This window comes from Aedes aegypti, chromosome 1, assembly GCF_002204515.2.
Source record: "Aedes aegypti strain LVP_AGWG chromosome 1, AaegL5.0 Primary Assembly, whole genome shotgun sequence".
Classification (NCBI taxonomy): domain Eukaryota; kingdom Metazoa; phylum Arthropoda; class Insecta; order Diptera; family Culicidae; genus Aedes; species Aedes aegypti.
This window is the reverse complement of record NC_035107.1, coordinates 284,732,620-284,757,751: the sequence shown is the minus strand read 5'-3', so window position 1 is coordinate 284,757,751 and position 25,132 is coordinate 284,732,620. Positions and strand designations below refer to the sequence as shown.

Genomic DNA, 25,132 nt, shown 5'->3' with positions numbered 1-25,132 from the left:
TTCTGACTTTAATGTTTTGTTTCAAATTACTTTCATTTAAAGCACCCGCAACTTCAGTTCATTGTATTCAAGTTGTGTTTCAATATTCGCAACTCAAGAAGATTCATTCCATTTGCGCGAAAGTTGCACTAAACTACGTATTTGACAGCTAGAAGTTTATTTGTTTCAATCCAGTTGCAATATATTTGAGTTTCACATCACGTACCATGTAACAACGGAAGCATGTTCTAGCAACAGTTGTTTGCCTGTTTAAATGGCGTTTCTTATATGTTGCACGAAATTTTTTGCAATAACTTTAGTTTATTAGATTTGTGGCCTAATTTCGCCAGTTATGAACTTGTATACCGAAGGGTGCAGTAAAGTAATGAAAAACAAGCTTTAATTAACAGGTAATGTGATCGCTTTTATAGTGCATTGGCGAAGCAATTGTTTGAAGAGCTGATGGAGTAGTGAGTAGAGGAGAAAATGTATGATCGTAAGGTCGGAAGTTCGATTCTCGTTCTAATTTTTGTTGTTTTTTCTCTTTAGTATTTTGCAACAAATAAGCAATTTCAATATAACATAAATATGTTGGAAACAAACTCCGCCTCTTCCGCTTTTGTGTTGCTATTCAGTGCAATTATAAGTCTTATTTTCACCAATTGACAACCATTATTAGTTTCAAGAAATACTTTTATTCTTGAGTTGAAACAAACTGTGTTGCTTCTATAGGAATCTACACTGAAATCTCCTCATTCATACTGGAATCCCAGGACCCATATTGAAGTCCCAGAACGCACACTGGAATACCAGGTTTTACACTGGAAACTTAGATTGCACACCGTTATCCCAGAATCCACATAACAATCCCAGGATCCACATCGAAATCTCACGAACCACGCTTCAATCTACACTGGAATTGCAGCAGCCACACTGGGAATCCAGAATCCCTTTCGGATCCATACTGTAATCAAGCATCGGAAACATTCACTCGATGATTGCGTTCCTCTCGCTCACTTCCACACGCAGTTAAGAGTGAGGTTGCCGTTTCTACAACCAAGCTGAGTGTTTCAATTTCCAATGCGCTTTCTTCTTGTTCGCCGAGCGACAAGTTAGACAAAAACGGCAACAGAATGATTCACTACCGACTCCGTGTGCTGAAGGCATCCGATTGCTGTAGCGAATGATTTTTTACATTCCGATTCCGCACGAGTGGCATCAGCGTCCACTGACAGGGAATACACCCGGCGAAATTATTCAGTGAACGCGTAATCTGTACATTCCGCAGAAAGCTTTCAGTGCTTGAATGGCGAACGCGTTCTTTGGTGTCTCCCATTTAAGAGCGGATTGGTGCTCTCTCCGCTCCGTGAATCTTTTGATTTTCGGTTTATCTCAATCGTTTGCGAAGGGGCGGGATTGTGCTCACCCTAGTAGCGTTCGGCAGTTACTGAACATTCGGTGGTAGCAGATATTTTATCGGTAGCGTTCGGGTGAGTGAATTTTCCCATGCTTGACTGTTAGCCCAAGATTTGCACTAATATCAAAAGCTCATCACTAGGCCCTCTTTTTTTTTTTTTTTTTGAAAATGAGAAATGTTACAAGTTCGTTGTTTTAAAGTGTTCGTTTTGGTAAGAAAAAAATCAAGTAAAAATTTGAAGTCCGTACGTGGACGCTAAGTGGTCCCCAACGGCTCTGAAAATATGGGTGAATGACCGACGTGCGCAACATCGAGCTCGCTGCTCTAGTCGACGCAACATGAGTACGAAAAGTCACAAGTAACAAAATCTCATGCGCGCGTTGATAGAAGAAGATAGCATAGAAGTTTATTTTCGCACAGGGTCGATTTTGCGCACGTCGGTCATTTATACCCGATACCTTCAGGGCCGTTGGGGGACCACTTAGCGTCCACGTACGGACAACCAACTTTTATCTGATTTTTTTTCTTACAAAAACGAGCACTTTACATTAATGAACTTATAACATTTCGCATTTTCTGAAAAATAAGGGACGGCCTACTCATCACTGAAATACCAAAATCCAGACTGGAATCTCAGATCCACATTGTACAACCTACACGGGGATCCATACTGGAATACTAAGATTCACAATGTCACCCTACGATCCAAATCCCGGATCCACTCTGCAATCCTATGATTTACAAAGCAATCCCTGGATTCATATTCGAATAAAGGGAACCACACTGAAATACAAGAATCCACCCGAGTATACCACATTAGGCATAAAGACGTTAAGCAAAGGGGTGTTATACATAAGGATGTTAGGCATAAAATACGTTAGGCATAATGGACGTTTGGAATAAAATAACTTGTGTATATGCCATTTGAAACTCGTCATATATCGAAAATTGTTCAGACCCCTTTACATATTTCATTTCAATGATGTAGGTATGTGGGTGTCTTTAAGATGTAATAGCTCATGAAAATGATTAGCTTGAAGACTACATTCAATAGTCAGAATTTGTGTTATGATAGGCGACATTATCTTCAACAATAATTTTCTGATAGTGTGACAACCTTTTCTTGGCTTTACATTCCCAATCCGAGTCTACTCATCAATTTAATGTAATCAGAACAGTTCAATTGCCTGTTCTGCAAGCAATTGATCAGCCTCATATGTAAGTTTTACGTGGTTTTACCGAATACACTTTGAAAATATTTGAAATTCTTGATTAAAATTGATTGAGTATTTATTTAAGATACAGAAGTCAAGTTCAAATTTAACATAGCACAGTTTTTAGCATTTAGCATGGCGTGCATTCAGGTTCAAAACAATATCCCAGATTTTATTGCACAGAGTTCCTACAACTAATCTGATTCCCAAGTGTCCCAAATCAGCAATTCAAGTCGAAACGATATTTTTTTGATGAAAATATATATAAGGTGATTTTTATACAGCCTTTTTCTCCAGTAATTGATTTAACGGTATAAGTATGAAGAATAGCCTTTGATTTAAAAATGGGAAAACTTATGATGGAAATATAAAGAGACAATAATTGTTGAATAAGTATTTCTGTATTAAAACATTCGCATAACTAACTCCAACTCCAACAATTCCTATAATCCAACTTAGAACCAAGCTCCGATATTGTATTTCTTATTAAAATAACGGTTATTGAAAACACACTTTTTCATATACCATCCAAAGGGCATAGAAAATGACTGGTAAGCATAGAATTCGTATAGATGGTTATTTTTGATGATAACACCGTGATGTAGCTAAGAGATTTTCATTCATTCAAAACGCGCACTTTGCCCTGCCTACTATGACGTCGAGATAGGCAGCACGCTTCACAGTCAAGGTCGCGGCGGCGCTTTTCGTTCATCCAAGGCGCGATTACGCGTGCCATTACACAGATCTATAGGTAACATATCGTAGCCGGCAGAAGATTCTCGCGCGAAACGAATGTAAATGAAGCTCCCATAACAATATCAAAACAGGAATACACCCCCAAAATAAAAATAAAAGGCCCGCGAAGTGAAGCGCGAGGTTTGTTTATTTGCTCATTGATACGCGTTCCTGCCTACTCATCTCTCTATATCGTAGAACAACATAATTGCCATATACTCAAGTCAACACGTGAATGGGCTGTAAAGCGTGACGATGAGTTAGTTGACCGTGTGCCCTTGGATAGGGAATTTTCAGAGGCCAAAAAATTGAACGACGTAAAATGATTCACTAATTTCACTAGCAAAACAGTAGCATTTTGGTACATAAATACCATCACTAGTCGAGCTTCTGTGAGATTAAGTGAGGAATCCCATATTTGCAATCAAAGCATGGCAGCTGATTAGCGACGAATACCGCGAACACTCAATGTCAAATGTTGTCACATACTGCTAATACTAATGCAATACAAATACCAAAAACGTTCCAAAATAATAAGTTCGATGCAGGTAATTAGCAACTTTTGAATCGAGTTTGTTCCACTATGCTTGTGCAAAATTGTCGGTCATGTCTGGCTTGCAAAATTAGTTTAAAATGAATTGCAAAGTCACTGGAATGCGTCACCATATTTTCGCGCAAGCCAGATTATGCGTAAATGTGTTTAAAAATAATAAACTGCATAAATTACAGATAGAAAGCGAATTTTAGGAGAATGGTAAAAATTTGTAATTAATTTACAAACGATAATATTTCGTTTGGATTATCAATAGCATTCACATTCATGATATAATTGGGTCATGATAAACTTCTAAAAGAATATTTGGAGTCTCTAGTTAAGCTTACCGAAAAATCTTACCAGAAATTATTCTGACCCATTCAGTCAAGCAATTTCTTTATTTTTCTTGAGCGAAGCAGAATACTTAGCTTTAAACATTTAAATTACGTATTTCCAAGAAAAAAAATTGTATTCTCAAAAATTTTAGTTTAATCATTTTTTTAAGAAAAATGAGTGTTTCATACCTTTTGCTACAAATCTCTTGGAAATCAGTTACATAATATTGTGAGATTTATTCATACATTCAACGTGAATTCCTCTTGGAGGACAACCATTCATCCTATGTCTACTTTTTATTCACAAATTGAATCCAGAATGTGTTTCCGGATTTAACCAAAAAAAAATTACTTAACCTTCCAAAAGTTCAAACTTTTCCTTCGCAATTCATTCAAAAATTAATTGATTCTGTCAAATTTCTTTCAAATTATTTCTCAAAAAATATTACAAATTGTTTCGCGAAGTTCATCAAAAGCCCTTCAAAAATATTTTCAAACTACGTAACAAATTGCGTCACAAGTTATCTTATTATTTTATACGTTAATTCTACTTTATATACCTGGATTATTCAGGAATTATCTTCGAAAAGTATTTTTGGAATGTCTCCTGTCTTCTAATCTTCAGAGGAAACTTGTAGGGAAAGCCCAGGCATACATTTACATCCGAAATTAGCATATCGATGGAGGATCCGTGGAGAAACATGAGGCAAAACAACTGGAAAGAAATTTATCGAGAATTTCATGAAAAAATGTAAAGATCTTCCTTAAAACATTACTTAGAAATAATTTTATCAATTCTCCTAATAATCCATTTACTTGAATTCAATTCCTGCGCAAATTCAAGACGAAATTCCCAGAGGCTTTCTTGCAGAATTCTGGGGAATCTAAACATCAAAGAACGAATTCTGTTAGATTTCAAAAATAATTTCTAAAAAGATTCCGACGAAACTTCTTGAGAAATAGTTATTTTAAAATCATTAGAAAGAATCCAATTATCCTGTAGGATTCGCCTCTTGAGAAAAAATATAAATAATATCTTATCTTTAGTTGTTCGGTTATCCATCTGTTGTTTCTACTTTTGTTGTTTTTCCTTCTTTCACATGGCGATTTCTCGATCAATTTCGTACTCTAGAAAGCAACATTACAAAAAATCTAAAGAAAAAAAATAATAAAAGGAGTTTTGAAAAATTGCAAGTTTTTTTTACGTATGATTCCTGATTTCTGAATGTCAATCAGGAATTTCTCAACAAATTTGCAAAAGAAAAGGAAACAATTCCTCCATGTTTTAAATTTAGTAAAATCTTACATTACGATTTTTTCTATAAGACATCTTTGGCAATGTTCTTGAAAACTACCGTCAATGTCTTACATTTAATTTCCGCAGTTCTACCACAATAGTTAAACATAGACCCTCCGAAAAAAAATGGTTTGGAATTAATGCAAGTTGAAAGAAATTGGTTTTTACATTAATCTGTTCGTCGAAGTATCACGAAACTTCGGAGTTGATGTAAAATCATTTTTTATTAGGTAAGATACATTTTTTACAATTTTCAGTAAAAATTCCATCCCTTTAACATAAATCATTGTTCATTGTAAAGGACGAATAACATAACAAGAATTTTTTGAAGCAAATCCTTCAAAAACCACATAAACTTTTATGTAATGTACATTGTTAGTAATTTCATCAAAAACATCCAAAAATTCTACGGTGAGTTATTGAACTTTCCGATAAGAATTTAGTTAATTTTTACAAGTTCAATTTAAGCATAATTTATCAGAAAAAAAATTTGGAGCTTCTTCCAAAACTCTGTAAATCTGATATAAATCGGATATTTATATGGAGTGATTTGCAGAGTAATTTGTGAAGAAATTCATAACAAAAATATTGGAGTAGTTTTCAAACCAAATATTGAGAGTGGATAGATTTTCTGATGTTATTTTTGGAAGAATCCCTATATTAGCATTTGAAAATTTCACCGAGAAGACGTGTAACATTTTCGAAAATTTCACATCAATTTGTTCATTCAATCCAATTGCAAAGTATATGCAATGTTTAGTTTTTCGGTAGTTGTAAATTTGCGTTTTTTTAGAACCTGAATGAATACTTGATTGAATTACTGGTGATTTTGAGAAGAAATTGCAAAATCCTTTAATAAATCTTTTGAAAAATTATTCAAAAAATCGCTACTGCTGTTTTAAATAAAAAAAATCTCTGGAAAATATTTCGATGGATTTCTGGTGAATTTTTCGGAAGAATCCTAGGACGACAACCCAGAGGAAACAATAATATCATTCTCCGGAGAAATTCCTGAACAAGTAGCTCTATATTTTCGTGGAAGAATTTATGAAAGAACAGTAGAACGTATTTCGCTAGAAACTGTATCCAGCTTTTTACGCTAGCTATAAAACTGATGAGGGTGATTCGACTTTGACATGTTTTGCCCACAGATTTTATAGTATGATCCAAGCAAGCTGTTCTTTGAAATTGTTTATTGGAGTGTCAAAACTTTTCACTATTTGTTTTGCTGCTGGGCATCATCAAGTTCGGAAATCAATTCTAAAATATTTATCGCTTTCTTTCTATAATCTTATTTCTTTTACACTATTTTAGGCATCTCAAAAACGTGGAACTTCTCGAGCTTGAAGACAGAACAATGACGATACAATAACCATGCCATAGAACCAAAAATTAAACATTCATCAAAACCATATGAATCCACACTCCAAATCCATGCAACTGAATTGTTTAAATTCAGCAAATCGATGCTAACGATCAGAAAGGCAAAATTCAGCAAAAAATTCGGAATTCAGCGAAGAAAATTGATTTGAATGGAATAATGACGACCAAAAATATATATTCCACAAAGCGACAAGTCTGTTGAGCTTTTAAAAAGCTCCATATATTGCAAAGCTATGTGGTTTACACATCCATTTCTTACTAGTCTCACAGCTTGTACGCACGCTTCCTTCATGTTTAAAGTTAATATATATTTTGTAGGTGGGGGAATATTAAAAATGCGTTGCGGGAAGATGGTGTGGAAAATTTAGAATTGATTCATATTAAAGGCATTAATTCACCGTATTCGGTTTGAAAAAAAAAACACAAGCTCAAAGCCAAAATTAGATTGTAAAGAATAATTATGGCCACGACCAAAGCAATGTCTTGTTCTGGATTAGAAGGTCCTCCAAAATGATTACATTATAAAGTTCCGTGGTTCTCACAGAAATATCTTCAAGTGGATGATCACATTTTGGCATTTGAACATGCTCGTTGTCCTTGATTGTTCTTCATTAATCTGGAAGAGAAAACAGTTGAAATAAAATAGAAAACTTAAAAACATTTTTGATTTCCATATCCTAGCAACAATAATGAAAATTTTTGACGTTCCATGTCAATAAAACAAATTTCATATGCCCAAAGCATACTTTGATCTAGCTATAAGAATTATAGTGCATGCAAGAAATGTCAATAAGGGGTGATTCAAAAATTATGGCATGCTAGCGTAAAAAGCTGGATAGGAATGCTTTAATTTAAAAAATGTCTTAAGTAAGCATCTTTGTAGACATTTTAAATATGATTTTAGAAAGAGAATTTTGAAGGAATGCGGGAGCAATATCAAATTGGTTTTTGGATAAATCTAACACTTAGAGAATTTCCTGTGAAAAAATGCAAATTTTCTAATTTTTTTTATTTTCTAATTTTATGGAAATCTTGTGGAATTTTAGCAGCAATCCTTAAAGTAGATATTGTTTTGCTGAATAACTATTGCTGTGATTTTTAAGCAAACCTTAAAGATTTCCTGAGAGATTTTCTAAAAGATTTGCCTAAGGAATTTGAAGAGAAACATTAGGAAGAATCTAAAGGCAACGTTGGAAAAAAATTGGTACACTCTCTGAAGAATTTGTGGAAAGAATACTTGCTCGGTGAACTCGAAGTCGACTGTTCAGTCGAGGATGGATTACCAACTGGTGATCTCGTTTCATGATTGTAATAACACATTTGTATCATAACAAGTATTTTTTTATGAATTTGTTGAAAAAAACTATGGATGTTTCGTCACTTTAAGTGTTGACATAAAAGCTTATTTATGTTTTATAAAATTTCGAGATTCAAACCTTAGAGTAGTTCGATGTTTAAGATGTCGACGCATTAATAGATAACTGTTTAAACAGAGGTTACATGAATCGCATCACTTACCAAGGTGAATCCTGATCATGTAGCTTTGAAGCCCTTCCACTAACGAAACTCCTTCCGGTGGCAACCATGAAAATGCAGAGGTATACTCGGTCTTTAGTAACAATGGATGTCACACTAACATTCCTTCCCTTCCCTCGATGAGCGTTAGGACGTGGTCGGCGCCGTTATTGACATTACTAACTTCAGAGTCCTCGAAAATGTACATTGAAGATGGTATACTACTCCCAAGCTACATCTGATGGTTTTCCGTGCGAATCCCAGGAGTTCTTGGAGAATGCACGGAAAAAGTACGGAAAAGATTCATTAGGAAATGCTCTGAAAATTCCTAGAAGAATTACAAAGGTATATTCCTCGTGAGTTCTTTGGAAGCATTTTTTTGAAAGATTTTCTTCTGGATTGGACAAAGCATGAATTTTTTCCGTAGAGAAATTTACAAGTATCACTGATGTGCAGCGATAAGATCATAAACAAATAAAATCAATACAAATCTATGCATACTACGAAATTTATGAAAATCGTGATTATTGCGAATGACATTACTTTGATAACACAAGAATTTGCTAGCCGAAGAATCTCGGAAATTTGAAGTACCTATGTCCAGAACAGAAATAATAGAAAATTGTTTTGGGCTTACACCGATACAAACATGTGAAAGTTAAGTAAACTTGGGTTTCTGGCACAAATTGAGACACGGTTTAGGACTCTGTTGAAGCCGAAATTCATGTTTGTCAAATGGTGCAAATTAAAATTAATTAATAAGTAATAAATACAGTTTCCTATTTACATAAAAAGAAAAACCGTTGGAGAAACCTCTGGACAAATTAGAGTAAAATTTCTTGAAGCAATTCTTGCAGGAATTCTTAGAAGGCCCTTTAAAGTAAATTGTTTAATTTTTAGGTACTGGAAGAGTTTCTTTAGGAACCTTCATAAAAACTCCAATGGGAATTCTATAGAATCGCACGAACGGTCAAACACAACTATTCAGTAAAACCATGCTGTTGATGACGGGTTTGAATCCTGGCCAATCGAAGATCAACATTTTCGGGGCTTTCGTACTTACCACGAGATATACAAAACAAATAGGGAAACGATCGATTGGCAAAACACTCAGTTTTTAGCTGTAAAAGTGCTTATTGAACACTCACACTGGTTAACAACAGGCTCTGTCCCAATTGGGTCTTAATGTCAGAAAACAGCTTTCTACTTCACCTCAAGTGCTTCGATCTTGTTGCTCTCAGCATTTCCGGACTCGCATTTACTTCAAAAATGCATAATTCCGTTTTCCATTCTTCCTCACAAGTTCACCAGTTGCAGGAGCAAATCTGGACTGTTCCATACCCAAAACACGAATGACAGCAAGCCTTGTGGTACTTCGAAATCGATAGTCAATGTTTTCAAAACAGTATTTTCGTAGCTCAAGAACATTATTGAATGCTTCTTCTAAATCCTGACATACCCAAACATTCAAATGTCTATCACTCATATGCGTCCCTTAAATTCATCTCAACGGAAATTCCTCCCATTCAGCCGCATATCTCAGGGTAAACACTTCCAAGGTGATTAATACGCACACATTATACGGCAATTTGTTTATCTCCCTACTGGTTACGAAATTTGCTCGCGTACAAATTCATTTTCCGTTCTGGCAGTTTGTGTTGCTTCCCCCAATCAGAAGAAAACGATGAAATTCACCTCTGCTCTCAAGCGTTTGCGCAAAATTGCACAGAACCCAAACAACAACAACATCGGTCGAATCGAATCGTAATCACACACTCTCCTGATAGTTTGCCCATCCATCACCCAATTCTCATTGCGGAGCTCTGCTCCCGGCCCCTTACGGAAGAATGAAGAAGAACCTTGACGCACAGACAAATAGACGTAACTCTTAGAACAATATCCATCGCTCACTTCACAAAATTATCATCTGGTGGCCAAATAGTACGAAGTACAATCAGGCTAAAACAAATTTGAAATCTACTTTTGTTGTGCTGTTAGTAATCATCGTCATTAAAACGTTTGTGTAACTTTATCTTGTATTCATTGTGGCAACGTAATGATTCGATAAATCGAATATTGAAGCTAACTGAAATTTATGTCAACTTCTCTCTCAATGCTGTCAAATTAGTTCTCGATTAAGAATTTTTAATAAGATATATAATTATACATAATAATAAGAGCAATGTTGTGTTCTTTGCATTTCTTCAAAATCTTAAGAGACTGTTGATGAAATCTTTAAAAAATCATTGTCGACTCGTTATGAAAATCATTGCATTTTCTTTCTGTGGGTTTTGAATGTTTCCACTCGAATCATTGCACTGACAATGCGCTGACAATTTTAAATTGGGGTTATCAGACAGACAATACAAAAAAGGCGAGCCCAACAAACATTTTTGCTGGATAAGAGTTGAACAAATCACTCTCAAGCATACTTCAGCAGAGCAAACTGTTATTCAGCTACTAATGTTACTTGGGAGTTTATGTTATTATATGGACTCTCTTGACTATAGCTTGACTAGAAATTTTTGATGGATTTTTTCGCTAACTTTGATAAAGGGTGTCCACGATGAAATTGCCACACTATGAAATTGCTCTAATTTTTAACCCATTGGGTAGAATTTAATGAAAATTTGGGTGGATTTAGTTCATAGTGCATTATTTACATCCAGCAAGTTTAAAAGTCTTGTGATCAGAACTCGCGGAAATGGATTCGAAAGAACAGCTCGTTCGTGATAAAATCTTGCGCATTCATCATGAGAACAAGGATCTCTCGCATCGTTCCATCGCTAAAACGTTGGGAATCGCGAATTCCACGGTGTCGCGAGTGATTAAGCGGTTCGAGGAACGATTGACCACCGATCGGAAGCCCAGAAGTGAAGGAAAAAGTATTCCGTACACAGAAAAAATATTTAATTTTCAATGTGATGTAAACTGAAGTCTAATGTAAAAATAAATCAAATTCGTGTGTTGTTACAGCATCATGTAAATTTAAATGAATAAACATTCAATTTTCAACTAAAAATGGTTGAATATTACATGATCGTGTAAATTTAAAGTGAATTCGATTGATAAATAATGGATTGGTCGTTGAAATTTAGGTTTATTTTGATGCTCCAAATGAAAATAAACTTAAATTTACAACATATTTTTAGCTGTGTACAACACCAAAAATCACAACCGCGTAGTTGGGGCCTTCAACCGAAACCCGAACGCCTCCGATCGGGATGTGGCTAAGAACATGCACCTAAGCCGAAGTTTTGTCCAGAAGGCCAAAACTAAGGCTGGGTTTCGAACGTTCAAGGTACAAAAGGCCCCTAATCGCGACGAGAAGCAGAACAAGTCCGCCAAAACCTGTGCCAGGAAGTTGTACCTCAACATGCTGACGAAAGTTGAGTGCTGCATCATGGACGACGAAACATATGTGAAGGCCGACTTCGAAAAGATCCCCGGCAACCTGTTTTTCACGGCCAAGGATAAGTTCAGCGTTCCGGAGCATGTGCGCACTCAGAAGATGTCCAAATTTGCGAAGAAATTCCTGGTTCCTTTCGTGACCCAGGACACGATGAACGGACAGGTGTACATGAGAGAGTGCCTCCAGAAGCGGCTGCTTCCTCTCCTGAAGGCCCACAACGTCCGAACAATATTCTGGCCGGATTTGGCCTCATGCCACTACTCCAAGGACCTGCTGAAGTGGTATGCGGACAATAAGGTCAATTTCGTGCCGAAAATGTCCAACACTCCGGAGCTCCGCCCCATCGAGAAGTACTGGGCGATTATGAAGCAGCACCTTCCTAAACGACCTAAGGTAGTGAAGACAGTCGAGGAACTGAAGAAAGTATGGGTTTACATGCAAAAAACGGTTGATCACAGGTTGTGCAGAATCTTATGGCCGGGGTTAAGGCCATGGTGCGAGCATTTGCGTATGGACTGTAAATAATATATGAGTAAAATGGTAAAATGAAGTTTAATAGTTATTTTTCAATCCCTGAAAATTTGATGGCAATCGGATGAAAACTCGAATTTTGCGAATCAATTTTGTGTGTGGCAATTTCATCGTGGACACCCTTTACTTTCATGGTGACAATCTTTCGATTTTCGAAGGTTGTTTTGGCACAATTTGAGCTAGTTCTTCTGGAACTATTTCTACGAAGTTCAACTGAGATATATGGTAAGCTCTTATAATGATGCTTTGCATGTTTTTTAAGATCCTTGGAGAGTTTCAGACGTAATTCAAAATAGAATGTAGTGCTAGGTCTAAAAACATTTCTTTGAATAATTTTGACAATTTTCTCGTCCAAAGATCTTACGTTATTATTTTTGGTAAAAACCCTTTCTTGATTTTATGTGGAAATTGTATATAAGTTTTCAGTGTACCTTTTACGATTCCATTGCAATTTTTTTGTAATGAATGGGACCAACATCGTTGATGGGAATATCTTGTTGAAAAGAATACTCGACATAAAATATGTTTTAGATATATTTAACATTATTTTGATGACAACTTCAAACATCATATTAAATTTAATAAAATTTCTCCTGAAATCTATGATAAAAATGAAAGCTTATGTTTGTTACTATGGCCTAATGTTCAGATAAAATCTTTGCTTCTATCAATTTGATTTTGAACACTCTTCAAGACTAATTTACAAGGAGCCGTAACTCTGACAAGGTGTGAAAGTGAAAAACAGTCCAATTTAACCTGAAAATTGGGTTTTAAATGTTAACAATTTTTATTTCTAAATGTACCTTAACTGTTTTCGAACACAATAGTGCATTTTGAGTATATGCACCAACTCGCTGTTACCACAAATTTAAGTTGTTTTGGTTTATTTTGCAATCCGTTTGTTTAGAAGTTGCACGCACACCATGGCTTGCGATGACTCTATATGATCAAGGATATTTTTTTATTCTAATTTATTATTCGTCCATGGTATTTCGTTAAATCTAAACAAAGTTTTTAGTTCCGTGGCGTAATCTTAATTGAAAATTTGGTGTTTGACTCATTTTTAATAGTGAATCTGAAAATTGAGATTATTAATTGTTGTTTAAGAATATTTAGAATAAAAAAAATCAGGCACAAATGGATCGTTACTATGGCAAAAACTACTTGGGCATAAACATGGTTCGCTTTGGCATGGGTTGATTTCTCGACCGAATAATCTGAATCTTTGCAATAAGAATCTCTGCAATTAGCGATATGAAAAAATGTAGTAAAATTAAATTTACTACACTGTAATAATTGCTACATGTGGAATGTGGAACATGTTTGAGTCATATTACTTTACTAAACATTTCGAACATACTACAAACAACGCTTGGGTATAAATAAAGGTTGCATTTATTGCAAATCTACTGGTAGTTAGCTTCAGCGGTTGCTTTAAAATTGCGGAAATGAATAAAATAACTTACTTTGGAGTAAAAATCATGGGAAAACGAAGTGCGATTTGATATTCAGAAAGGTATTTTGGAATTCAGAGGTTTTGAAAATAATTCTGGGAACCGTAGGAATTTATAATTTCTGTGTGAATTCTGGCATTGCGATAATTGGGACCTAAAACTTTCAATGAAATCTTGTTTTTATTTATTAACACGAAAGAGCATGTTACTGCAACTACTTTAGCATTTTTTTTCGCTCAAATAACGACTATATCATGTTTAAACTTTAATTTAAAATTTGGGTCCATAAATGAACTTTGACACTTTTGATCATGTTTGACGTTCGCTTAGTCGACAAAAACACCACAGGTGTTTTAGTTTTAACACTGGGGTTGTTCCTACCTGACATTTCGGAAGGGACACGGTAAACAAAATACACCCAAAATTTGAGTTTAACTCAAGGGGTGTGACAAAATCTTAAAAAAAACATAAAAAAATGTTTTTGGACTTAAACTAACGGAAAACATTAGAAAATTGAGAAACATGTATTATTGGCCTAAACTTAAGCGTTTGGCACTAAAATTGGGACAGGGCTTTGGGACCCTATTATGTTGTTTCCTAGGAATTCGGTGGAAATTCATTTATTAAGTTGTAATTATGAATTTTACGTGTGAGTTCTGATATACCGGATTCTCAGATTTTCTTTGGGAATTCCGGAAACCCTGTAGGAATTTCGGGCATCCGATAGGCAATCAGGATTTTCTATGATAATTCTGGAGTTTTGGATGCCACAATATTTCTTGTGGAAATATTAGAAATCTGGTAAAAACTCTAGAATTCGAATGGGAATGTGATTCTGGTTCTTAATCTCTTGGAATTCTGTGGCTACTTTTGCGACGGCATTTCAATCGATGCCAATTTTTAAATGTCGGAATTTTTGTGATATCGCTAAGAATCTTAATTATTTCGAAGGAAACCCTAGTGTTTCAGGGGGATCCTAATTGAATTCTAACGATTACCATCGGAGTCACTACAATTCCCATAAATATCTCAACATTCCCCCTGGATTTCAGAATTCCCCCAGATCGAATTGATTACAAGATCCCAACGAATCGGATGAAATACAAGATTTATAAAACAAAAACTCAGCAATATTACTGGACTCACAAGAATTTGCAACGGAGATTCCTACCAGATTTCCAAAAAATCCTTTCTCAATTCAACCACTACTGTGAGAACTGCCTTTTAATTCTAGGAATTCTACCGGGAACCCTACCAGAATAACTAGAATATCACAGTAATACTTAGAACTTCCGAAATTCAACAGGGGACCTCAAAATTCTTCCGCAATTTTACAAAAATCTCAGTAGTGGTCTCAAAAATGCTAAGAATTCTGTGATTTCTAGTTTGATTGCTGGAATCTAAAGATCTCTTCATAGGACACAGATTTCAAGTTCAACCCTGGCGTTGGCGAAAACCGAAAACCATCAAGAAAAAAATAATGTGAATAAACGTAATGCCAGATTTATCGCAAAACAACACTACAAATATTGTCAAATTACAGCACCACCATGAATTTGTGCAAATTGTCGCGTAATCGGTTAGAAATCATGAATCACAGCAATAAAATTACACATGATTTTTAGCGTAATTAGGGTAGGTGTACCATTTATGGTCATAATGGTTCCCTATTTCGCCATACGTGATAATTTGAATCCATTAAAATTTTTAATCATTCTGTGTGATTAAAAAGTTCGATATCAAATATATCTTGATGTTAAGGCATTCAAAGTGATTCAAAATGTGAACGTTTTCGAGACGACACATATGGCCAAATAGGGAACCACTATAGCCATAACTGGTACACTTTCCCTATGCCGATAACTTTGTGACAAATCTGGCATTCCTTCTATGTGCATGATTTCACGCTGCGTTTTACATGGATGTTTCTTCATGTGTGTCATCAGCTGACAGCTCACTGCTACGCGTAAATGCTTATGTTCGAAAGTAGTATGTACTACATGTCCGAAATGTTTTTATTCATACCAAAAGTGTAGTAAACTCTATGGATTTTGTTTTGAGTAGATGCTACATATAGCTAAGTGATTTTTATTCATAACACACAATATGAAGCTTGGAAGCTTCTCCTCAGTAGCTAGGCATCTTCTCCCCAGAAGCTTGAAAGCTTCTCCTCGGGAGCTTGGAAGCTTCTCCTCAGAAGCTTGGAAGCTTCTCCTCAGAAGCTAGGAAGTTTCTGCTCAGAAGCTCGGAAGTTTATGCTCAGAAGCTTGGAAGCTTCTCCTCAAAAGCTTGGAAACTTCTACTCAGAAGCTAGGAAGCTTCTCATCAGTAGCTTAAAAGTTTCTGCTCAGTACCTTGAAAGCTTCTGTTCAGAAGCCTGGAAGCTTCTCCTCAGAAACTCGGAAGTTTCTCCTCAGAAGCTTGGAAGCTTCTTCTCAGTGACTAGGAAGCTTCTCCTCAAAAGATTCAAAGCTTCTCCTCAGAAGCTCGGAAGTTTCTCCTCAGAAGCTTGGAAGCTACTCCTCAAAAACTTGGAAGCTTCTCCTCAGAAGCTTGGAAGCTTCTCTCAAGAATCTATTCTGAAACGTACATGGTCTTAAATACAACTACACTCAAAAGTAGTTTTGCATGATTTCCAACTATTTCTAGATGAATAGACTAGACCCGAATGATTTCTGTTGTTTTATAAAATTCACGAACGAATTCATGATTTTTCAAAATTTGTCATTTTTCGAGCCGATTTTTTGCTGATGGGGTGATATGAGCACCCTGTTTTCGGTTGAAAAATTATCTCATACCATGACCCCACAGTTATGGATCAAATAGTGTGGAGTCCAACCTATAAAATTCAATAAAACGACATGGAAAACGCAAAATTGTAATATAAAAGCACGAATCGAATCGTTTCAAATTGGAACTTGGGTTAGTAAACTGTTTTGAGTGTGATATTTACATAGGATTGCATAAAAATTAAAATTTGTATCGGTTCCTGAAAACCATATTATGGATCAATTTTCATATTATGGATCAAAATGTGACATATTACGGATCAGTGCGCAAAATCAAGAGATTTCCAACTCAATGCATCTGTATTGCATGGTATAGCGAAAGTTAACAATGTGTCATATATTACTGCAAAAATAGCAGTGTTAGAGCTGGAAACAAGGGTAAAATGGCCTTTTTTGTGATACTGCATTGTAGTAACTGAGACATGAACTGTTTTCGCTATACACCAAGTTTACCACCCATTTTTGTCTGCTAAAAAATGAAATTTACAAACCTTGATGTTTTATTAGTTTTATCCTTAGTGCTATTGTCTGAAAATGTCGAATCCAATGCACAAAATAGCAGAAATCTACATTCTTTGGAAGTGATCCATAACCGTGGTAAGCGATCATTTCCTGGTCCATATTATGGATCACTAGTTAGAAGTGCTAATATTCGATATTTAGAATCAACAATCAAGAAAAATGTTTTCCAAAGATGAATTCATACTAAATCGAAGCGAACGAGCATAAAATATGTTATAACATTTGAATTCTACCACCTGTGGGAGCTTATGAATGCTGACGGCACTTCTTACAGAAAACGACCATATAATGATAGCTGTGTGGTACCAACTAAACATTTGTCAAATACACTTTTATTTAGCGGTCGAATGTTGTGCTTAACATTACAAATGGTAGAAGACAAATAGTATAACATGGGAAAAATATGTTTTACGTCAACGTTTATGTTTTGAGCGAGTTATCCGATGTTGAACGCCAAAGTGATCCGTCACTGTGGGTGATCCGTAACTGTGTGGGTATGGTATAATCTAAAAAGTAGATGGAGTACCTTGTACCTTTTAATTCCGCTCCTAAATGCTTATATTGGACAGATCCACTGGAATGGATACGAAGTGGATACGAGTAACTGACACTAAAGAAGACTGCTAGTGGTATTCGAAATACGTGTATCTGTCAAAGATAAGCATTTAAGAGCGGAATTAAAAGGTACACGGTACTCCATCTACTTTAAAGTTTCTCTATTGAGATTCTGCTCAGAGGATTCGAACATTAATAAGAGTCATATAATCTAAAAATTCAATTACTTTTTGTACTACACTTGAAAGTTATTAGTATTCACAAACACTCCGTGCAGGAAGATTAAATTAAAAAAAAAAACATTTTAGCAGCCAAAAGACATCATTCTGAAATAACGAAATTTGAAAGAGCGATTCGGGGCAATATGGGCAGTTTTTTCGAACATCATTTATTTCTTTTTCTTTGAGAGAAGTGTTTGCTCCATTGAATCTGTTGCATGCTCCTTTGTGGGCGAGCGGCGGAATTCGGATCGTGTCCGGATCGCATAGTAACCGCACTATCGGTATCGATCATCCGTGTATATGTTCACTAGAGCGATTCAAATTATGAAAATGTTTGAAATTCCAATCTCCCATATGCTCCTTACCATCCTTACCTTAAAAATAGCATTCTGTGAAATTTTCAGCTTTCTATGTGGTGATTTAAAGGTGGCCCAAAGACAATGGAGGTTTGTATGGTAATTACTATGGAGAAATTTTGAGAAATGTTCCAAACACGGTAGTATTGTAATGTGAGAAGAAACTTATCATCCCATATTGAAAACTTATTCTTCAAACCTTAATGAAGGATATTGCTGAAGAAACAATGGAACATGATAAACTGCAGAAGCTTCCAGCTATCGTCCAATAAGTTTGCTTTCCTCCATCAGTAAACTTTTTGAAAAGATCATTTTGAACAGAATGATGGTCCACATCAACGAAAATTCAATTTTTGCCCATGAGCAGTTCGTATTCCGACATGGATAATCCACCTATCATCAACTTTAACGAATGACAAATTTGATTCGTTTCAACACATCTGAAGGCTATTCTACTGGTATTGCTCTTCTAGACATATTTAGAAAAAAAAAACATTCGACAGTGTTTGGCACAAAGACTGGATTGTAAAATAAAAAAAAACTATAATTTTCCAACATACATCCAAAGTTATCTGTCAAATCGTACACTTCAGGTAAATTATCAGAACTAATAATCAGGTCTGAAAAACTTCCTGTAAGAGCTGGTGTTTCTCAAGGCAGCATTTTGGGACCAATCTTATACAATATTTTCACATCTGACTTACCTGAGTTACCTCAGAGATGTCAAAAATCCTATTTTGCGGAAAATAGTGGCTTCTCCATCAAGCGTGTCATCTGTAGTAGATTGCAAGAAAGTATGGACATTTTTTCTTTATACTTGCAAAAATGGAAGATTTCTCCTAATGCTTCCAAAACTCAACTAATAATATTCCCACATAAACCAAAAGCTGTTTATTTGAAACCTTCATGCAGACATGTTTATCCACTTACTACCTTAAAATCAAAGCTTTGGCTCAAGAACAAGCTACAAATAAATATTCAGGCCAGCCATGTTGTATGCTGTACCATTATGGACTAGCTGTTGTAATACCAGGAAGAAAGCTCTGCAGAGAATTCAAAATAAAATTTTGAAAATGATTCTGGAGCTTCCTCCCTGGCATAGTACCAATGAGTTACACATAATATCCAACGTTGAAACATTAGAACAAATGTCGAATAATTTGTTCAATAAATTTAGACAAAAATCGTTGCAATCTTCTATTGCCACGATAAATACGTTATATATCTAGGTTAAGTTAGGATAAGTAAATTAAAAGCGTTTTTTTTTTTTCTTATTCGTCATCAAACGTCAACATCCCACCGCAAAACCACTAGTGTTTAGAGGGGATTTTAACCTCCAAATTGCCAAATAACCTCCAAATCATCACCTCCAAGTTAGTTCTAATACCCTCCGTTATATGAAATATGGTGGCGCGTCGATCGTCGTAAGTTTATCGACAAACAGTCAATAAGCAAGTGAAATCAACTCACCAGTAAATATTCTGATCTGCTACCGCAAATGAAATGTAATATCTTGTTAACAAAATGTAAATAAAAAAATGAAAAATATTCAGAATATAGAAATAGCTTCAACTATCAATGACGCGTAAACATTCCAATGACGGCCCACTTCACTTTAAAGCATGATTGTTGGAAATGTCACCAGTGTTACGTCTGTTTGTCTGTGCTTGACGTATCCTCTGCGCGCCGTCGCGACCACCGTCACGTTTCCTCACATTATTCTCGCTCATCATTTTACGTTCATGACCGCCACCCGACTGGACTGATGAGGAACAAGGGAGAGACACCAGAGCACCAAAACATTGATAAGCGCGCGACCATCAGCCGGAAAGAATTTCACTGCCAAACTCCGCCATTCGACGGTGCCCCCAGGCCGCCATTGGTGATCATCGAAACGCAGTTGGCTATGGCTTTGACTTTTTTTGCCCTCGAAATCCCCAACAAAGTGATCACTTGTCGTAACGTTTAATTTATCGCGACACAGCTATTGATTGGACCAATCGACTCAAACCAATTGGCCCTAATTGGTTTGCGACTCCCGTTCGGTCGCACTTCGTTCTTCCGAGATCGCGCAATCATACAGCGGAAATGGTCAGCAGCAGATTTCCTTCACTGGCAGCGCATGATTTTGAGATTCTTCCACGCTCATCACGATGCACTCTCACCTGACGAATTTCTCCCGACAATGTGTTGTCAACAAACAGAACCGATAAGACTTTTCCGCCGATGAACCGGCTCACTTTTTCCTTTTGGTTCACTCAAAAGTCAAATGTCTCCGCGCGAAGCAGATAAAAATCATCCGTCTTCCGAATCCGAAAAATACGCGAAAACCACGCCAATCATTAAAGGCAACTGAACCGCGTGTGCTCTCCTGCTGCCTCTTCGTGCGATGATCGATCAGCCGGCGGCGAGTAGCGAGTCCTTGATGTGCACGGTTCGCTCTCTTCCGCGAGAGAGTCGCTCTCGAAGGCGCGCGCGTGTTGATAGTAGAGTTGATAAGGAACGCTCTCACCACCCTACCCGTTGTTGGTCGCCCGCAAGGAGGCCTGCTTTGTTTGTGGCCTATGTAATCGCTCACCACAGCTGATTGATTTGTTGCTCGCCGCACTCGCTCTCGCCTCAATCCGTGCGCTGTGTCACGACTAAAGGGAAATTCGTATGATTCAATTTTCGATAGGGAAAGCGTTTTGTTGCTGGGATATATACGTCGCCGGAGGTTTGTTCTGTATGCGAGTCGACTATGAGAAGCGTGTTCTGCTTTTCCTTGGCAACGGTGATGCCCCAACATGTGTGAGGTAAAGTACGATGGTTTTGTATGAAACGGACCCATAGCTTCTGCTGCTACTTAGGTATAGGCGACCGGCTGCAAAACGGATGTCGCATTGCAGCTCTTTCTTGGAATCGGTATGAAGCCGACTTATGGAGAATCACACACAAGAGGACCAACGTGGTGGTTTGCCAGTAGCTAAGTTGGAAGAATTTCAATCAGGGTACGTTGGAGAAAGCATAAAAAGGGTAATTAGAGGAAATTTAATGCAAATGCGTGCTGATGAGGTTCATGTGAACTGGACCACTGCACACTGTAGCCGTCGCTGAAAAAACGTGATCGAAATTGTTTTGACCTTGAAAACATGATTTTAGTACTATAGTGTCTTCGGGAAAGTTTTTCCATAAAATAATCGCTATTTTATGAAAGTGTCAATTTGGTGATTAATCCACCTAAAAGTGAGAACGAAATTTTATTTTTCGTATTTATGAATTTAAAAATAAACTTTATTCGGGAAAGTTGTAGGTAATATTAGAAGAAACAACTTCGCTGAAGACACCGTATGCATATTTTTTGATTTTCATGTACATTTGTGGAGTTTTTTGTGGAACACCCCTAAAAATCACTTTTTTCATCATAACTTGGTTGGATGATTTTGTACAATTTTCAATTGTTCTAGTCTTATTTGTTACTTGCAAAAACGCATAACTTTCTCCAAAAGAGCATATTTTTATCTCTCATACTTTTTGAGTTATTGAAGGTTTTATATAAAATTTTGCACTTTTTTGACACTGAAAATCATTAGGTCGCGCACATTTCCGCAGTCTGAAATATGCTCATCCAATGTGTGTGTGTGTGTGTGTGTGATTCCTTCTAACCCCCACTGTCCGGCAGTGGTATTATGGAAAAAAGTTTTCAGCAAAACTGCTTTGGCACAACATTTTTGCAAAAAGCTTCAGTCCGGGAGTTAGAAGGTGATAGCTCTATTGTAGATCCAGTGACCCATTTCAGAATGGCTGGAGAGACACGTCCATTCAGAAGTCACTTTCACCAACAACAAGCCCCGCATGTATACATAACCGTTATCAAATGGATAATGATTATGCATACACACTTCCTGTTTCAAAGATGGTTACTTTGAGACTGGCGCGTATTTAATAATTGTGTACCGATAATAATGCAATCAGAACAATCTCACCAAAAGGTTTATGGACAAAACGTCGAAAGGACAAAAGGTCGAAAGACAAAAAGTCGAAAGAACAAAAGGTCAAAAAGGATTTGCTTGGTGGGAAATTCCTTCTTTGGAAAATGATTTTCGACCTTTTGTCCCTTCTTTTTTGTTCTTCGACCTTTTGTCCTTTTGACCTTTTGTCTTTCGACCTTTTGTACTTTCGGCCTTTTGTCTTTCGACCTTTTGTCATAGATTCATCGGTAGTACTAGTAAAATACCGATAATTAAATTTTTTTCCCACTAAACCAATAAAAAATGTTATAGTTTTTGTTTGTTCATAAGAAATCCCTATATTTTAGTTTTATTCACAATTATAACCTTTATGCATTTTACAATAAACATTTGATAATTTGTGGAGAATGAAAAAAAATACATTTGTTGAAATATTTTAGAATATTAGTAATAGTTATCGGAAATGTCATGTGATTTGCCATCACCAGAACCGCTTGATTGATGATACGATTGGCGAAGGTTATTTATCAGCATCATACAAAATTAAACAGCGGAATTACTGAAATCTTAAGATGATCATATAAAAGATCATGTAACAAAATTTGTTCATACATTTTTCTATGATAACATTTTGTTGAATTTGTTCATTTGTGGTGATCGAACCCATGTATAAAAGGGACCATTAATAAATTACAACCTGCTTACACTGCTCATCTACACTTACTTGTCCCATTTTCTATGTAAACCTAATGAGCTGCGAGCCAAATATGCGTAAATAGAACGGCAGTACACGAAGGCGATTGTGGATTTTTTCTTTATAATTGTGTAAATATGTTTTAATGCGAGAAAATCGGTAAGTATGCATTTCATACTGTTTAATTACTTTTTGGTTTATATGAGTGGCACCCAATATCAGCATCCGTACTAGCTTTGGCTGAGTTTAAATTGATATTTCGAATATTTAAGTTGTCATTACGATTAATCGATATTTTGAATCGATGTTTGGAGCATCTAGAATCGAATAAATTGATTTTCTTAATTCGAGTTTTTGATTCGATTCATTTTGTAGAAATCGATAAATATTTCTTAATGAATTGATGGGAGAGAAACCAAATTTTTAATTAGTGAATTTGTTGTATCGAATATGAAAACTGATTTTATTGAAAGATGTTGGTGTCGACTGCTAATTCATTTGATCCCATCCCAAACCTCATAAATTTCAATTCAAATATATAGATGCAAAGGATTCGATTAAATCAATAAATAGATTCGACAGTTGAAATGTGAATCGATTCAGTAACATCGATGCTATGGAGAAATTCGCTCAACGCTTTGTACACTGAATCCTTATACGAGGAACTGATGTAATTTCTTTCTTGGTCTCTATTAGACAGTTGACCGAAGAGGCTCAAGAGGATGTAACAAGGATATTAAGAATTGCAGGGAGGATCTCCAGAATTGATACTGACTAAGAATTATTAAACTGTTTGTTGGCGACATCAAATCCTGTGATTACATCTATTAGAGCATTCCCGAGAAAAAAAGTGTTTCCTTATCAGGATGGGAAAATCTTTTGGTTAAAAAAGATAACGAACAAACCAGTGATAGCGAAGCTAAAAATGATGATGATAATCTTAAACATTAATATTTACTGATTTATGGATTGCATATGAATTTTAAAGGAAAAAATAAATGTTTCATTGTTATATTATACATTTTAGTTTTTGCTGCGAGCTCCGAAAAATTCTCAAGAAAGGACTGAGACTTCCTGCAGAAAAAATAGCAATAAGTGTTTTTCTGCAAAAAAATAAACAGCTAACGTTGGAAAGGTGAACGACGAAAAGTGTGTTTGATATGTTGTCTGTTTGTCTGTGATAAACTTGTCTGAACAGATTATTCCGACCTTTTGTTGATTGATTATATTATTGACTTTATTGCATAAAATTCGATACAGTGATGCCAGATATTCAAGTTAAGCCAATATAGGGTGTAGTGAATAAGTGTAAATTATATCTGCATGTAAGTAAACATTTTTTCAGACTTTCTTTTGACCGTCAGGCTAAAGCAAGCTAAAAGCGGCTTTCTCTGCATTTCAAAGTATTAGTTTCAAACCATTGGATAAACATGTTTCAGACTGCGTTTTATTTTGTATGATGCTGATAAATAACCTTCGCCAATCGTATCATCAATCAAGCGGTTCTGGTGATGGCAAATCACATGACACGAGGGTAAATATTTCCGATTACTATTACTAATATTCTAAAATATTTCAACAAATGTTTTTTTTTCATTCTCCACAAATTATCAACTGTTTATTGTAAAATGCATAAATGTTATAATTGTGAATAAAACTAAAATATAGGGATTTCTTATGAACAAACGAAAACTATAACATTTTTTATTGGTTTAGTGGGAAAAAATTTCATTATCGGTATTTTACTAGTACTACCGATGAATCTATGACAAAAGGTCGAAAGACAAAAGGCCGAAAGTACAAAAGGTCGAAAGACAAAAGGTCAAAAGGACAAAAGGTCGAAGAACAAAAAAGAAGGGACAAAAGGTCGAAAATCATTTTCCAAAGAAGGAATTTCCCACCAAGCAAATCATTTTCGAACTTTTGTTCTTTCGACTTTTTGTCTTTCGACCTTTTGTCCTTTCGACGTTTTGTCCATAAACCCTACCGATACTGATCGATGTAGTACCGTTGAATCGGTATTCAGCAAAAGTAGTCGGAGCCGGAATCCCTAATTGACCACCTACTTCATATATGGAACTAACGTTAGAAAAGTGAACGATGAAAAGAGTGTATGATATTTAGTCTGTTTGTCTGTGGTAAACCTGTCTGAACAGATTATTCCGATCTGTTGTTGATTGATGTCATTGTTGATTTGATTGCATAAAATTCGATACCGTGATGCCAGATATTCAAGTT

At 35.9% G+C, this 25,132-nt stretch overlaps 2 protein-coding genes across 4 annotated transcripts in view; one reads left to right on the top strand and one right to left on the bottom strand.

Moving 5' to 3' along the window:
* LOC5578720 (probable multidrug resistance-associated protein lethal(2)03659) overlaps positions 1–20,648 on the bottom strand; it is a 125,925-nt gene extending 105,277 nt beyond the window's left edge. Inside the window, exon 1 of the mRNA XM_021838028.1 lies at positions 20,416–20,648. The gene's annotated coding sequence lies outside the window, so the exon portion shown is untranslated. The remainder of the gene's footprint in view (positions 1–20,415) is intronic.
* The window catches only part of LOC5575947, a 547,305-nt gene that overhangs the window by 454,329 nt on the left and 67,844 nt on the right, over positions 1–25,132 (top strand). The window lies entirely within an intron of this gene.